This window comes from Phoenix dactylifera, unplaced genomic scaffold, assembly GCF_009389715.1.
Source record: "Phoenix dactylifera cultivar Barhee BC4 unplaced genomic scaffold, palm_55x_up_171113_PBpolish2nd_filt_p 000138F, whole genome shotgun sequence".
NCBI classification, from domain to species: domain Eukaryota; kingdom Viridiplantae; phylum Streptophyta; class Magnoliopsida; order Arecales; family Arecaceae; genus Phoenix; species Phoenix dactylifera.
This window is the reverse complement of record NW_024067694.1, coordinates 601,553-609,364: the sequence shown is the minus strand read 5'-3', so window position 1 is coordinate 609,364 and position 7,812 is coordinate 601,553. Positions and strand designations below refer to the sequence as shown.

At 38.4% G+C, this 7,812-nt stretch overlaps 1 non-coding gene across 1 annotated transcript; it reads left to right on the top strand.

Moving 5' to 3' along the window:
- Positions 1 to 6,029: 6,029 nt before the first annotated feature.
- On the top strand, positions 6,030 to 6,135 carry LOC120104880. The gene has a single exon (XR_005507236.1). It is a non-coding gene; the product is annotated as a small nucleolar RNA R71 (small nucleolar RNA).
- Positions 6,136 to 7,812: the final 1,677 nt, after the last annotated feature.

The window sequence follows — 7,812 nt, the reverse complement described above, 5'->3', positions numbered from 1 at the left end:
AGTTAATCATGCATAAAAGTTTTAGCATAATTGTTTAAACGATTCCGGCATAATCCTATGTGTTCTTAATGTGCTGATTTCTAGATTTGATCTTGTAAGCATGCATGAATTAAATTGTTTGATTCATTTTTCTGCTGTATTTTTGAAATTTTAAAAGAACTACGTGTGGCTTGATTCCCCTTGTGAAGGGGTACGTAGGCAACCCGATCAGGTTCAGCCATGGTTTTCAAAAAAAAAAAAAAATTCAGCATGCTAAACACCGAAGAACCTAGGAATAACTTTCAAATACAGCATTTTTTTTTCTAAATTTTTTTTTCAAGAAAGATATATAAATTGTGCACTTTTACTCTTGTGGTGATTTCTCCGTGTAACGAGCAATCAGTCGACAACTCTCACACCAGTTGGCATAACATGTCGGGCATCAAGACTCCCCTACGGATTTATGCTCGAAGTCCTCATCACAAGCCCACTTGACCTTTGACAATAGGTAGCCCTTTTCGATATTCCTGACTAAATCCATTTTTATTGATGATTTTTTTTTTTTGGATTAGATAAGTATGATTCATCAGGGTCCAAGGTTGCTACTATACTATCAACATAATGTCGAGCCTAGACCTTAGAAGGGTCGGCCAGTGTATAGTGAAATTCCAAAGTATTAATTAGCTTACAACTCCCTAAGAGAGACTTAATAAAAAGAACTTAAATTTGTATTACTTCCAACTAGTCATTGGGCTTTTTAGATTTTATATACCCAGTGTGTTTATCATTCTCGCATTCATGTATAGAAATTAGATTTTTTAAAAACAAAAATCTTTTTTCTTATTTTTAATTTTTTTTATTTATTATTTTATAAAAATAAAAATGAACACATTTTTTTTTCTAAAATTTTTATTTATTTATTTATTATTTATTATTTTTATTAATTATTCAATTTATAAAAATGAAAATGAACACATTTTTTTTTGGATGAAAATCAAGATGAATACCCCCAAACCTAAACCTGACATTGTGAAGTGAAAACGAATGCAAGAGATGCAAACAAAATAAAAATGATTAAAAATATTTAAAAATATACCCCCAAATCTAAACCTAACATTGTCCTCAATGTTAAAGAAAACTAAAAGAATTGGATTGCCTCCCAACAAGCGCTAAGTTTATTGTCTTCAGCCAGACACAGTGGATCCTTAATTATTTTGATAAATAGGGTTTGTCAAATTAAGGGATTCGATCAATTGCCCGTCGGCAACACAGTCCACATAAGGTTTTAACCTTTGGCCATTGATTTTTAAAACATGTCCACCATTGAGGTGTTGGATCTCTACTGCACCATAAGAAGAAACCTTGTTTACTATGAATGGTCCATCCCACCTAGAGCGAAGTTTACCCGGAAAGAGTCGCAACTTGGAATTGAATAACCAAACTTTTTGACCAGGTTCGAAGGACTTACGGTTAATATTTTTATCATGAAAAGCCTTAGTTCTTGCTTTATAAATTTTAGCGTTTTCATAGGCCTCATTGCGCAACTCTTCAAGTTCACTTAGTTGGAGTTTTCGGTTAGGACCAGCTGTTGCCATGTCTAAGTTAAACTTTTTGATAGCCCAGAAAGCTCTATGTTCAAGTTCTACCGGTAAGTGACAAGCTTTTCCAAAAACTAATCGGTAGGGGGACATGCCAATAGGAGTTTTGTAGGCAGTACGGTAGGCCCAGAGTGCATCATTTATCCTTTGAGACCAATCTTTCCTATCGGGACGTACCGTTTTCTCTAAGATGTGTTTTAACTCCCTATTGGACACCTCGACTTGTCCACTTGTTTGGGGATGGTATGGGGTAGCATCTTTGTGGGTGATGTTATATTTGCGAGCCAAAGCCTCAAAAGACCGGTTGCAAAAATGAGATCCCCCATCACTAATGATGGCTCGGGGTGTGCCAAAACGACAAAAGATATTTTCATGTAAAAATTTAACCACAATCTTATGGTCATTAGTTTTAGTGGTGACAGCTTCTACCCATTTTGAAACATAATCAACCCCTACCAGAATATATTCGAAACCAAAAGATGGTGGGAAAGGGCCCATAAAGTCAATACCCCAGACATCAAATATTTCTACAATTAAAATAGGATTGAGAGGCATCATATCTCTACGGGAGATGATACCCATCTGTTGGCACCATTTACAAGTCGGGCAAAAGTTATGGACATCTTTGAAAAGTGTGGGCCAATAAAATCCACTTTGCAAAACTTTTGCTGCAGTTTTTCTACCCCCAAAATGTCCCCCACAAGCTTGTGAATGGCAGAATGAAAGAATACTTTGAAATTCGCATCCGGGGACACATCAACGGATTACTTGATCGGGACAATATTTGAATAGATCGGGATCATCCCAATAATAGAACTTTACTTGTGAAAAGAATTGGTTCTTGTCTTGAGTTGACCAATCATCAGGAATTCGTCATATGGCAAGGTAATTCACTATATTTGCAAACCATGGCGTTTTCATTCCTTGTACCTCAAATAATTGTTCATCTGGAAAAGAATCGTGTAAGGGTGAGGTATTTTTAGAGGGCTCAAGAAGAATTCTAGATAAGTGGTCCGCTACAACATTTGCAGTTCCTTTCTTATCACGAATTTCTAGGTCAAATTCTTGTAGTAAAAGAATCCATCGAATCAGACGGGGTTTGGTGTCTTTCTTTGCAAGAAGGTGTCGAAGGGCAGCATGATCAGTGAAGACGGTAACCTTGGATCCTAAAAGGTAAGATCGAAACTTGTTTAGCGCGAATACTACAGTTAGTAACTCTTTCTCAGTGTTGGTGTAGTTCAATTGTGCGTCTGAGAGTGCTTTACTAGCGTAGTAGATGACATGAGGTACCTTATCTAGCCGTTGCCCTAAAACTGCCCCTATGGCATAGTCGGATGCGTCACACATTAGTTCAAATGGAAGGGTCCAATTAGGAGGCCGTATGATAGGTGCAGTGGTCAATTTCGAACGAAGATTTTCAAATACCTGTTCGCATGCTTCATTAAAGACAAAGGGAGTGTCCTTGGCAAGAAGATTGCACAAGGGTTTGGAAATCTTACTGAAATCCTGAATGAAGCGATGGTAGAAGCCAACATGGCCAAGGAATGAACGGATTTGTTTCACAGTTTTGGGTGGAGGGAGATTGGAAATAAGATCGACTTTGGCTTTATCTACTTCAATGCCCCTTTTGGACACGACGTGTCCCAAGACTATGCCTTCTTGAACCATGAAATGGCTCTTTTCCCAACTTAACACTAGGTTGGTCTCCTTACATCTTTTCAAAACTAAGGTTAAATTTTCCAGACAATCATCAAAAGATAGGCCAAAAACTGAGAAATCATCAATGAACACTTCTAAAAAGTTTTCCACCATATCTGAAAAAATGGCCATCATACATCGTTGAAAAGTTGCGGATGCATTGCATAGTCCAAAAGGCATCCTCCTATATGCAAATGTCTCAAATGGACAGGTAAAGGTGGTTTTCTCTTGATCGTCCGGGTAAACAGGTACTTGATTATAACCAGAATAACCATCAGGAAATAGTAAAAACCTTGACCGGCCAACCGTTCCAAAATTTGATCTATGAAAGGTAGAGGAAAATGGTCCTTCCTAGTCATTGAATTGAGTTTTCTATAATCAATGCACACGTGCCAACCCGTGGTTGTGCGTGTTTGTATCAATTCTCCTTCCGTATTTTCAACCACAGTGATACCTGATTTTTTTGGCACCACTTGTGTTGGACTTACCCACTTACTATCAGAAATTGGGTAAATGATTCCGGTATCTAATAACTTCACCACTTCTTTCTTTACTACCTCCTTTATGTTAGAATTGAGTCTTCTTTGCATTTCTCGGGTGGGCTTTGCATCATCTTCAAGGTGAATTCGATGCATGCAAACGGAGGGGTCAACTCCTTTCAAATCGGCTACAGACCATCCTATAGCATGTTTATTCTCTTCTAGCACCCTTAAAAGTTTAACTTCCTGTTCCGTAGATAAGTTGGCCGCGATGATTACAGGGAGAGTATCTTCTGGTCCTGAAAAAGCATACTTAAGAGTTGTCGGAAGTGGCTTCAACTCAAGTTTAGGTGGAGAATCAATAGAAGGACAAAGTGGTGCGCTAGCAATGGGGGGAAGAGGTTCAGGTCGGGTCTTCCAAGGAAGGGAACTCATGGGAGATTGATTGTCGAGTAAGATGTTGACTTCTTCTATGGCCTTGTCTATATTAAAGTTGTCAATATCAAAATGGGCCAAGCATGCCTCTAGGGGGTCATCTGTTAAGATATAGGGAAGGGCTTTCTCTACAAGATCATCCATTTCGTCAATTAGGCAACACTCGTCTTCCCTCACATGTTGGTCAGCGGCATGAAACACATTCAACTTAATTTTCATGTTCCCAAATGATATATCCATTGCCCCAGTTCTACAGTTGATACATGCATTGGCTGTCGCTAAAAAGGGACAACCAAGAATCACAGGGATTTATTTTTTTATGTTGGGCACATGTTCCATATCAAGAACGATAAAATCTACTGAAAAATAGAATTTGTCTACCTTGACAAGAACATCTTCAATCATCCCCCGTGGTATCTTCACAGATCGATCAGCCAATTGTAAGGATACCGAGATAGGTTTTAATTCACCTAACCCAAATTTCTCATAGACTGAATAGGGTAAAAGATTCACACTTGCCCCTAGATCTAAGAGTGCTCGGTTGATGGAGTTATTTTCTATGACACAAGAAATAGTGGGAGCGCCAGGATCTTTGAATTTTGGAGGGATGTTGTGTTAGAGAATGGAACTTACCTGCTTAGTTAGAAGGACCTTTTTAGGCACATGTGTCCTAGATTTTCGCTTTTGGGTGCAAAGGTCTTTGAGAAATTTGGCATAGGAGGGAACTTGTTTAATGGCATCAAGGAGCGGGGGGTTGATTTTAACTTGTTTGAAGACCTCCATCATCTCTTCTAGTGAAGTTCCCTTCTTGCCAAAGAGAGAGGGTGCATTAAGTGCTTCAGGGAATGGGGCCTTTGGAATGTGGGTTGTGGCAGATGGTGGACTAGCTGAAGAAGGTTTTGGATTTTCATGTGATACATTCCTCTCCTCTTCTTCACCTTCCTTGTTGTTATCCTCCCCAACCTTATTATCTATTACACGTCCACTCCTAAGGGTAGTCAAAGCATTAGCTTGCTCATGATTTAATCGAGTTTCTTGAGCCACGTATTGTCCCCTTGGGTTACTCATTGGTTGACTTGGAAGCTTGCCTTCCTCTCGCTTGTTTAATACATTAGCTAGTTGACCCATTTAGGATTCTAGCTTAGCAATTGATTGCGTGTGAGAGTGCAATAGTTGTGTGTTTGCCTCCAAACCTTGAAGGGCAGTCAACACCTTCTCCTCAAAGGCTGTATTTCTTTGGGTTGGAGGAGGAGAATGTTGAAATTGAGTTGAGGGATGGTAGAGATGAAAATTCTGAGGGTTTTGAAAATTTTGGGAGAAGAGTTGGGAGGTATTAGAAGCTTGCTGCCTCCAAGAAAAAATTGGATGATTCCGCCATCCCGAGTTATATGTATTGGAAAATGGGTCATTACCCGGTCTGGGCTGTGTTTGGGCAGCATTGATGTATTCTTGCACGAGTTCGGAGAATTGGGGTGCTGAGGGGCACTCATGAATAGGATGCGATGAGCTAGAACAGATAGCACACACTTGTGCTTGGGAAGAACTAATGACATGTCCCCCTATCATTAGTTGGTCAATCTTATGGGACAATGCATCTACCTTGCTAGACAGGTTCATAGAATGACTTATTTCACAAATGGTCCCTTTTCTTTGAGAATTCAGGGGTGCTTGATGAGAACAAGAAGCATGGTGGAGGGAGTTTTCATTAAGATTTTCAAATAATTGCCATGCTTCATGCTCATTTTGAAGCATGAAAGTTCCCCCGCATGCAGCATCAATCATCTGACGGTTTTGTTCAGTCAATTCGTCATAGAAACATTGCACTAACTGCCATTTGTGTATTTGATGATGTGGGCATTTACGGATTAGATCTCGAAATCTCTTCCAAGTTTCATGAAATTCTTCTCCCTCAGTTTGGGAGAAGCTTGTGATGACACGTCTAAACTGGTTCGTTCTTCCAATGGAAAAGTATTTTTTAAGAAATTCTTGTTGCATTTGATCCCAGGAACGAATCGAATTGGCTTCTAAAGAATTCAGCTATTGCTTGGCTCTATCTTTAAGGAAAAAGGGGAATAATCTAAGTTTCAGAGCATCATCAGTGAAGTTCTGAACCTTGACAGTGGTGCAAATCTCAAGAAATTCATCTAAGTGTTTATATGGTTCTTCGTTGGTGAGCCCATAAAAAGATGGGAGCATTTGGATCACACTAGACTTTATTTCATATTGTACCGCTGCTATTTCAGGTAATCGAATGCAAGATGGGGAAGTGTAAATGGTAGGAGTAAAGTACTCCCTCAGGAGTTTGGGTTGTTCTTCAGCCATCTCAGGAGGTGGGGATGATTGTAATGTTCTTATCTCAGCTCGAATGTGCCTAAGAGTCCGTTCTATCTCAGGGTCAAAAGGTAATAGATCACGTACTCTAGAACGACTCCCTTGCATACACTAGTACTTGATCAGTCAAGCATGCAAATAAAAGAAAAAAATACATCAATCCTTGTATTTTTCCTAAAATCACTAGACAACTCCTAACTGGTTTGAAGAGGCACCTAAGCCTCCAATCCGGTCTAATGAACTGAGTTGACCAGGTAAGCTCCCAGGTAAGTGGAGGGGTCACGATGCGTTCGCAAAGGTCCCACTTAAAAACCACTTGCCTCGAACAGATGAACTGTCTCCCTTATAGGGACAAAGCTTGCCTAGACATCAATTAAGCCACAGAACGAAATTGGTGCAACTTTCGGTGATCTTCGTCCTATTGAGCTAGAATGTCCTTAGGGGCCAACGTCTAATTGATTTTAATTAAAGTGACACTATGTGAAATTGAGTTCACCTAAGTTGGGCAAGAATCCGGTGATGAAATCCGGCTCTTATCTTGTTGGGGTAATTGCCCTTACTATGTCCGGATTAATTTGTGTATGTGTATCAAGCATGCATTCACACTTTTGCTGAAATTAAAATCAAACAATCACCACAAAATTTCAAGCTAATAATCAATTTAAACAAAAAAGATTTAGAGGTTACCAAAGAAAATTTCTCCAGCAAAATTTTTTTTTTTAAGCAAACCTCTACAGCATTTCTTTTCCAGCAGATCTCTTTTTGATCATCCCAGATTTTTTTCTCGATTTCTGATCAAATAAGACCAAAAGAAAAATTAAAAAAAATTAGTAGAAGAGAAAAAGGAGATAAGAAAGTAACAATTGTAGAAAATAATTTTTTTTATTTTATTTTAGATATATATATGTTTTTTTGAAAAAAAAATTTTGTAATTTTTTTTAATGAAAGGAAAAATAACTATGCTAGCAATCTCCGGTAATGGCGCCAAAAATTGATCGGTTCTTTAAATTTTAAAAATAAACCACGCAACATATCCTGTAGGATAGTAATTACGGGTGTCGGTCCACAGGAATTGAAGAATAAGTTATTTTTTTAAAAAAATAAATCAAGAAGAAGAATTTGCTAACTTGATTTAACTAAAATAAACTATGAGTGCGAATTGGAATTTATTAGAGTAAATAGATCTAGGGTTTGGAATCCACCACATAGCATTGCATCAAGGACTGTGTTCTTAATTTTTGTCTTTTGGAGGGGCATGCAATTTGGCTACAAGCCTTTTAAAATAAAATCAT